Source organism: Bos indicus, chromosome 4 (genome assembly GCF_029378745.1).
Source record: "Bos indicus isolate NIAB-ARS_2022 breed Sahiwal x Tharparkar chromosome 4, NIAB-ARS_B.indTharparkar_mat_pri_1.0, whole genome shotgun sequence".
Taxonomy (NCBI): domain Eukaryota; kingdom Metazoa; phylum Chordata; class Mammalia; order Artiodactyla; family Bovidae; genus Bos; species Bos indicus.
Genome location: NC_091763.1, coordinates 23,795,023 through 23,804,834, shown reverse-complemented (window position 1 = coordinate 23,804,834; position 9,812 = coordinate 23,795,023). Strand labels below are relative to the sequence as shown.

The 9,812-nt window shown below is 38.6% G+C and overlaps 1 long non-coding RNA gene across 2 annotated transcripts in view; it reads right to left on the bottom strand.

The window, feature by feature from the left end:
- Positions 1–421: 421 nt before the first annotated feature.
- The window catches only part of LOC109558071 (uncharacterized), a 44,357-nt gene continuing 34,966 nt past the window's right edge, over positions 422–9,812 (bottom strand). Inside the window, exon 4 of one of the 2 annotated variants that reach the window (XR_011566183.1) lies at positions 422–4,917. This is a non-coding gene — a long non-coding RNA (uncharacterized lncRNA). The other variant, XR_011566182.1, reaches the window with a different exon arrangement.

Sequence of the window (9,812 nt, the reverse complement as noted above, 5' to 3'; positions counted from 1 at the left end):
TGTGTTAGTTTCTGCTATATAGCAAAGTGAATCAGTTATATATATACAAATCTCCACTCTTTTTTAGATTCTTTTCCCATATAGGTCTTTACAGAGTATTGAGTAGAGTTCCCCGTGCTATATCAGTTCAGTTCAGTTCAGTCACTTAGTCGGGTCCAACTCTTCGACCCCATGAATTGCAGCATGCCAGGCCTCCCTGTCCATCACCAACTCCTGGAGTTCACCCAAACTCATATGCATCGAGTCGGTGATGCCATCCAGCCACCTCATCCTCTGCCGTCCCCTTCTCCTCCTGCCCCCAATCCTTTCCAGAATCGGGGTCTTTTCCATTGAGTCAACTCTTCGCATGAGGCTGAAACTCCAATACTTTGGAGTTTCAAAGTATTGGAGTTTCAACCTCAGCATCAGTCCCTCCAGTGAACACCCAGGACTGATATCCTTTAGGATGGACTGGTTGGATCTCCTTGCAGTCCAAGGGACTCACACGAGTCTTCTCCAACACCACAGTTCAAAAGCATCAATTCTTCTGCACTCAGCTTTCTTCACAGTCCAACTCTCACATCCATACATGACCACTAGAAAAGCCATAGCCTTGACTAGATGGACCTTTGTTGGCAAAGTAATGTCTCTGCTTTTCAATATGCTATCTAGGTTGGTCATAACTTTCCTTCCGAGGAGTAAGCGTCTTTTAATTTCATGGCTGCAGTCAACATCTGCAGTGATTTTGGAGCCCCAAAAAATAAAGTCTGACACTGTTTCCACTGTTTCCCCATCTATTTCCCATGAAGTGATGGGACTAGATGCCATGATCTTAGTTTTCTGATAGTAGGTCCTTATTCGTTATCAGTATTTATATAGTAGTGTCTCTATGTCAATTCCAGTCTCCCAATTTATCCTTCTCACCCTTTCCCTCTTGTTAACTGTAAGTTTGTTTTCTACATCTGTTGACTCCGTTTCTTTTTTGTAAATAAGTTCATTTGTACAATGTACACTTTTAAATGAAATAAAAATTCTAACATGGAAGAGAGAGATAAGTTTGTCATGATTTATGAGTAGTAAAATGACACCTTGACCACAAAGCAATTACATCCTGATACTGACACAATGAAAAATTACCACTAACAACAGAAAAGCAAGATTATAGTATTATTAGAAAAAAAAGTTGACCTCCAAAATACCAAGAGAAAAGCCATGAAAATATTCTGTTACTCTGAATAGAAGCCTGGTAATACCTGAAGTATTTACATCAGCTTTCCAATAATAAGCTAAGTTGCTTATCCATGGCTTTCATTAAAATACAAATTTAAAAAACATACAGGGTTTAATTTATATGATCTAAAGGGCAATAACACTGTTGGCCTTCTTTTTAAGGTGGAGTTAGTTTAAATAGATATAATTTAGGCTGAAAAGTTCATGTGAGAAGTAGAACATATTAGGTATCTTAGGAGAATAACAAAGTTCTCTGAGGATCCTAAGGAACTTATATAACTGCAATTACATAACTGGAATATAAATAGAAAAACTTTTGTTGTTGTTGATTTCAGGAGGGAGCATGTAAGTTTAAAGGTTGTGCCTCTTATTGGTAATAGTTTGACCAGTTGAGGTGGTGGAGTAAGACCATTGCAACTTAAAGCAACCGTGAAGAATGCCAAAGATTTAAGAGGGAGTCAAATCAGAGAAGAGGAAGTTTGTGTGTGTGTGTGTATGAGTGCATGCAGTGGAAATTCAAACAGAAATATGTTTAGAGAAAATATGAGTGGTCTGATAGGTGAGTCTGAGTTTGAGAGTAAATTCATTTCCCCCTCTCCCTTTGGAAGATCAATTCGAAAACAATGTAGAGGTGCACTAGACAAAGGAAAAAATAGAGAACAAATAATTGGAAGCTGATGAATATTAGTTTGTGGCATCAGAAGGAATTGGGATTGGCTGTGTAAATTACTGAGAAATGTACTTCTGGAGGTTGTAATAATTTGATGTAGTTTATTGGAGACAATAAGATCATGTACAACAAGAAGTCTTTACAAAAAGGAAGGCTGAAAAAAAAAATAGCATTCATTTCCCATTCGTGTATATTTCAGCTATGCATGAGGCACTGTGCAAGGACTAAACATACGGAATGTGTAGCCTCTACACTATGAAGCATAACATCTATGTGGAGAGATATTAACCCTAAGACAGTAACGTATATGAGAGAGGTATGAATGAGGTGCTTTGGAAGCACAGAAGCACACATCTGTACTGGGGGGACATGGAGAGCTTTCTAGAGGAAAAGATGGCATGTTTTTTCCAGGTGAATGTGGGATTGTGACTGGATGGAATTTTCTGTTAAGAAGTGCTTGCACTTCTGAAACACCTGGAGTATAGTTTCCTTAATAGATGGATTGATTGTATGAGATGAGTCAGATGGGACACATGATGATCAAATCATCAAAACTTATATATTCAGGAGTTGGATTTTGCTGTAGATATGTTTTAAGTAGTGGAGAGACATGATCAATTTTCATTCAAATTAAAAAAAAAAACACTACTGTCAAAGACTGATAAATTTGAAAAGAGGTAGAGTAATAAGGAATGTATCATATCAACCTAGGTTAGGAGCTGGAGATCAGATTAAGCCAGAGGAAGTATGAGTAGAGAGGTAGGAATAGATTCAAATGATGATGAGGATGGTACTGATGATTGTTTCTGTTGTTCTTGCTGCTGCTACTGATTACAGGTAACATTTCTGAGAACTTACTATTTGACATGTTCTGTGGAAAGTTTATTATATAAATTCTATCACATAATCCTCTGGCATCCCTGGACCTATTCTTATCTTCATTTGAAATAAAAGGAGAGATTAGAACACATATTTGAATAATGATTTTCTCAGTTTAATGACAATAATGCCTGCTCATCCTGCAATAAAATATGAAATAAAAGATTCCTGCCCCTTGTCATCTAATTTGCATACCCACCCATGCTCTTATATGACACACTGTAATAATGGCGCCATCTCTAATATTTACATCTTTACTGGCTTTTATGTGTGAGGAGCTAGACTGATAATTATAATTCTATTGCTGCTTTCATGGGCATCAATTCTCATGTTAAAAGAGAAAAAAAAAAAAAAAAAACTGAGAACATCCCGTGAAAATTACCTTGAGTACATGTAATTTTTTACTTGTAACAAATTTATACATTAGGGTGATTTTTAGTATTGAAATTTATGATGATCAGTCTATAAAAGAAGAAAGCCAATGCTTTATCAGGTAATCTTTCCATTATGCTAAAAGGTTAGACTGATAATGATTCAGAACTTGCACAGGAAAACCAATAATTCTAAGGTTTTACTTGAATGGCCCCTTGCATTATCAGGAACACCTTTTTGACACTGTAGATGAAGACTGTGCATCCAGGCAAGCTTGATAATGACATTCTGTCACCATAGAGCACACAGAGTGAAGCCCCTGGGGGGAAAGAGAATGTCTTAAACTAAATGGACGGCTAATGAGATACTTGAAGGCACAGCCAGTGAAATGTGTTATGGGAACAAGGTCTATACAAATTTGTTTGAGGCCTCTGGTTCATTGATCTGTTTATGGAGATGTCATAGGTTGATATATCCTTTATTGCTGTTGCCAAGAATGGATTGAAGACATATTGAACACATCTTATTTGGTGAGAGTCCCCAGAGGGAGCATGAGAATGAGCAACCTCCATCAATAACATTGGAGGGTACCCTGCTTGATTAAAAAAAAAATTAATTGTTTAGTAATTGCTTCCCCAATGTTGTTTATATTGCAGCTAATTCTGAATGTCAGTAATTTACCCTGAAGAAGCAAGCAAAACCACATGTCCTTAACATTGTCATGACTGTCCATCTCATTTATGTGTAATTTAGCTGTGTCTAAACAAGGAAAGTAAATGAAGAATTAAGCAATTAAAGAGAGAATTTATTTCCACCAGCCACACTAGATCACCATTTTATTAGTTTTCTTAGTAGTGACATGGACTCTCCACTTCTGTTTCCTGTGAATATAGGTGAAAACACAAATTAAAACTGAAGCACATATTTATACAATTTGTAATCATGAGTTTGAGCAGAATGCTAATGAAAATGGTGGCTCACTGGGAAAGAACCTGCCTGCCAATGCAGGAGACATGAGTTTGATCCCTGGGTTGGGAAGATCCCCTGGAGAAGGAAGTGGTAACCCACTCCAGTATTCTTGCCTCGGAAATCCCATGGACAAGAGGAGCCTGTTGGGCTACAGTTCATGGTGTTGCAAAGAGTCAGACACAATTTAGCAACTAAATAACAACAAGGCAATCATATCAACACTCCTAGAGGAGAATAAGAACAGCTCAATATAAAAACATCTCTTTTAAATGAGCAACTGGGAGAAAACTGATATTTTCAATAGGATTTTTCACATTTAAGTATTTGGATGTCTATTTACCAGAATCCCACAGAAACACACAAAAATCAAGTTAATTATAAAGCCCATAAAAGCGAGTCTAAAATGAAAAAAATTTAAGTCAGTAGGAAAGCTGCAAATACATTTAAATATATTACAATAGTCATATCCTTGACTAGTTAGTAAAAGAGAATCAGATCAGATCAGATCACACCAGTCACTCAGTCGTGTCCGACTCTTTGCGACCCCATGAATTGCAGCACGCCAGGCCTCCCTGTCCATCACCAACTCCCGGAGTTCACTCAGACTCACGTCCATCAAGTCAGTGATGCCATCCAGCCATCTCATCCTCTGTCGTCCCCTTCTCCTCCTGCCCCCAATCCCTCCCAGCATCAGAGTCTTTTCCAATGAGTCAACACTTCGCATGAGGTGGCCAAAGTACTGGAGTTTCAGCTTTAGCATCCTTCCTTCCAAAGAAATCCCAGGGCTGATCTCCTTCAGAATGGACTGGTTGGATCTCCTTGCAGTAAAAGAGAATACTTACTATATTTAGCACATCATATGTATTTCAATGTAGTAGGAAATTATTAATGACACAACAGATGAAAATTTCGGTGATTCAGATTTTCTTCAATATATCACCTTATAATTTAACCATCACAATGATACACCTTTGGCCAGGTGGCTAAAAATTGTAATGATGTGCAGTTTATAGCTGGAAATTACAGAAAATCATAACATAAAAATTTAGAATTATTTTTAAAATTATAATTTCTACTGCAGATTTCAGTAACATACATTGATGATGAAAATGGACCGCTTGTAATTACTAAAAGTACGCAGTGTGTATACACCTGTCATTCTATCTTATTTCACCTCTTGGATTTCTGTTCTCTTTACTGTTGGATGAATTAAACTATTTGTAAAAGAGGCTTTTAAAAATATTTTATCCTTTGAAGTGAAGTGTTAATCACTCAGTCATGTCTGACTCTTTGAAAACCCATGAACTGTAGCCCGCCATGGTCCTCTGTCCACGGAATTCTCCAGGCAAGAATACAGGAATAGGTTGCCATTCTCTTCTCCAGTGGATCTTTTTGACCCAGGGATCAAACCCAGGTCTGCATTGCAGGCAGCTTCTTCACTGTCTGAGCCACAAAGGCTCCAGATTTTATCCTTTATCTTTACTATTTGAGCAGAAGAACTGTGATGATTAATTTTCTGTGTCAGCTTAACTGTGCCATGGGGTGCCCAGATTGAATATTATTTCTCGGTGTGTCTGTGAGGGTGTTTCAGAAGGAAATTAGCTTTCAAATCAGTAGACTGAGTAAAGATATTGCTCTCCTCAGTATGGGTGGGCATCATCCAATTATGAGGGCCTGAATAATAGAACAAAAAGTTGGAGAGGAGAATGTATTCTGTCTGCCTGGCTGTAGAGCTGGTACATTAGTCTTCTGTCCTTCAACTAGGACTTATACCATAAGCGATCCTGGTGCATTTGGACTAGATTTTATACCATCAGTTCTGATTATATTGGTTTTCAGGCCTTTGTACTTGGAGCTATATTAGAACTAGAACTATACAATTAGCTTTCCTGGGTTTTCTGCTTGCAGATGGCAGGTCATGGTATTTCTCAGCCTTAATAATTGCATTAGCCAATTCTTTACAATAAATCACACATATACATGAATTATGCAATTATAGAGGAAAGATATATATATATAAAGGAACATGGTGAGCTACAGTCCATGGGTTGTAAAAAGTTGGGTACACCTGAAGCAACGGACCACAAGTGTGCACTCACACACACACATAATATATACATAGGTATTAGAGAGAGAGTAAGAGAGAACCATGACTAACGCCGGGATATTTCAAAGATAGCTAGTCTTTCATGCTCCTAGTAAAGAATTCTCATGTTGTAGGTCACCTGTATGGAGGCATAAGAAGTTATTTACAGATTGTCTGTTGATTAGCATTTTAATCCTTTTTTAGCATACTTCCCTGGTGGCTCAGATGATAAAGCGTCTGCCTGCAATGAGGGAGACCCGGGTTCAATACCTGGGCCGGGAAGATTCCCTGGAGAAGGAAATGGCAACCTACTCAGTATTCTTGCCTGGAAAATCACATGGACAGAGGAGCCTGGTAGGCTACAGTCCATGGGGTCCCAAAGACTTGGACACGACTGAGCGACTTCACTTTCACTTTTTTAGCATATCATTGGATTTATTATCTCACAAATATGAACTAGCTTAGTTCTATTTGAGATTCAATTTAGTCTACTAAATGTTTCAATTCAGTCTACTAAAATTCTGTCATTTTTGTCATGCAGAACATAGTGGGTTATGCTTACTTAACCAAAAATACCAAAATCTCAGTTTAAAACCAGGTGGAGTATACTTATATCTGAGTCACATTGCTGTACAGCAGAAACAAATGTTGTAATGCAATTATCCTACAATTAAAAAGAAAAAAAGCATGTTTGTTTCTCTTCATGACATTTCTTTGGTGGGTTACTGTAGGTTTTCCTCTAGCTCACCTCACTGCAGGCCTGAGGCTAATAGGAAAGTGACCATCTAAGCCACATTTTGACAAATTACAGCCCACAGGCCAAATAACAGCATACTCCCTGTTTTTGTAAATACATTTTTACTGAGATTCAGCCATACCTGTCTATTTACATACTCATTTTTTCTACTTTTAACTAAGACAGCACAGGAAAACACCTGTATCAGCAACCCTAAAGCCTGCCAAGCCTAAAATACTTGCTATGTGACCCTTTTTGAAAAGTTTATTGACCCCAATCTGGTACATTTCTGTTGCTGAATGGGGAAAATGGAAAGAAATCGGGTCTGGTGAGCCATTCTCTGGCTCTTAAAGTTTAATTCCTAAATTGAATTTTATCACATTTTATCTTTTAAGCAAGGGACCATGTGTTCTATTTACCTTGACTTATTTCAGTTTAGCAATATCTGCCCATAAATTTTATACTGTAAGGACAGATAAACTGAGGATAAAAAAAAAATTAAATCACATTATTTTTTCCTGGAATATTTCAGTCTTTAATTATCTCATGACACTGGATATTGATGAGAAGTCTGAGAGCAGTCCAGTTTTTTCTCCTCCACTCCCATAAACTCTCTCCCCTTTATTTTTGTATTGATTGCCTGAAAAAAATTTTTTTCTTGAAAATACAGCACTTTAAACAGGGTGTGTCTCAGTGTGTCATTTTCCCTGAATAATCCAAACAGTTTTTTTTTTTTTTAATTAAGTAATACAACATGCATTTTCAGTGTACTTATTTAATTCTTCTTTCAGTGGAAGAAAATATTATTCTGTTGTATTGGTTCTTTTTCTAGTATTTGGTATTAACTGTGATTTTTAAGTCCTTTATGTCATTTTATTTTGGATATTTTTATTCACTTTCTCAAACTCATTACTTTTGTAGTATTGTTGCTTGGTTCATGATTTTGTTCCTCTGAGTCAAAAATCCTCCTATTTGTTTAGTTTTTCACGTTAATCATCTCATGTTTAATATCTCATTTTGTTCAAAGTATGCTGTGTTGAAATTCTTTTATGGAAACACCTATAATACTAGTGAAGTTATTTTGTGTGTCTGGGTTTTGTTTAACGTCAGAATTGAACACTTCATCACTCTGATTTTAATGTCTTTAGTGTATCTTCTTATAGTGTCATGGATAGAAGTCATTTTGCCTCATTTCTCCTTTCATTCATGTCTTTTTTTTAAAAAAAGAATTTATTGTAGTAGAGTTGCTTCACATTGCTGTATTAGTTTCTGCTGTAGAGCAAAGTGAATCAGCTATAAGTGTGCATCAGTTCAGTTCATTCAGTCTTGTCGGACTCTGTGACCCCATGGACTGCATGCCAGACTTCCCTGTCCATCACCAACTCCTGGAGCTGGCTCAAACTCATGTCCATTGAATCAGTGATGCCATCCAACCATCTCATCCTCTGTCATACCCTTCTCCTCCTGCCTTCAATCTTTCCCAAAATCAGGGTCTTTTCCAAGGAGTCAGTTCTTTGCATCAGGTAACCAAAGTATTGGAGTTTCAGTTTCAGCATCAGTCCTTCCAATGAATATTCAGGACTGATTTCTTTTAGGATGGACTGGTTGGATCTCCTTGCAGTCCAAGGGACTTTCAAGAGTCTTCTCCAACACCACAGTTCAAAAGCATCAATTCTTCAGCTCTCAGCTTTCTTTATTGTCCAACTCTCACATCCACACATGACTACTAGAAAAACCATAGCTTTGACTAGACGGACCTTTGTTGGCAAAGTAATGTCTCTGCTTTTTAATATGCTCTCTAGGTTGGTTATGGGAGAAGGCAATGGCACCCCACTCCAGTACTCTTGCCTGGAAAATTCCGTGGACAGAGGAGCCTGGTAGGCTGCAGTCCATGGGGTCGCTAAGAGTCGGACACAACTGAGCAACTTCACTTTCACTTTTCACTTTCATGCATTGGAGAAGGAAATGACAACCCATGCCAGTGTTCTTACCTAGAGAATCCCAGGGATGGGGGAGCCTGGTGGGCTGCCGTCTAGACAGAGTTGGACACGACTGAAGTGACTTAGCAGCAGCAGCAGCAGGTTGGTCATAGCTTTTCTTCCGAGGAGCAAGCGTCTTTTAATTTCATGGCTGCCGTCACCATCTGCAGTGGATTTGGAGCCCCCCAAAATAAAGTATCTCACTGTTTCCATTGTTTCCCCATCTATTTGCCATGAAGTGATGGGACCAGATGCCATGATCTTAGTTTTCTGAATGTTGAGTTTTAAGCCAGCTTTTTCACTCTCCTCTTTCAGTGTCATCAAGAGGCTTGTTAGTTCTTCTTCGCTTTCTGCCATGAGGGTGGTGTCATCTGCATGTGGGCTTCCCTGGTGGCTCAGATGGTAAAGTGTCTGCAGTGCTGCCTCCCCAGCTGCAGTCCTCGTTTTGCCCCAAATAAAAGTTAACTCACAACTCTCAAGTTGTACATCATTTTTTAGTCGATAATTATGGCAAGCGACGAAGTGACCCAGAGAGGACTTACTTCCTTCCACCTGACTCCACGAGGAACTGGAGCTTTGGTACCAGCAGTGGCCCCTTGTGCCCATCTGCCTCCTCTGGCGGGGGGTCGGGGGTGGGTGCAGGTGAATTTGGGACACCCTAGGGTTGTTTCTGACATTTATCTCAGTAATCTTTCTTTGGATGAAGATCAGGTGCCTCACACATGACCTGCAACCAAGACTGGAAGAAGACATAATTTAAGGAACTGTCTCCAACCTGGGTGGAAGGACCTTTCTATCAGGTACTCTTAACTAGCTCATACCCAATGAAACTGAAGGGAAATTGACTCCTGGGTTAATTCCCACTTCCAAAGGCCCCTAAGCTGGACTGGTCTATAGAGAATGCTGCTGACT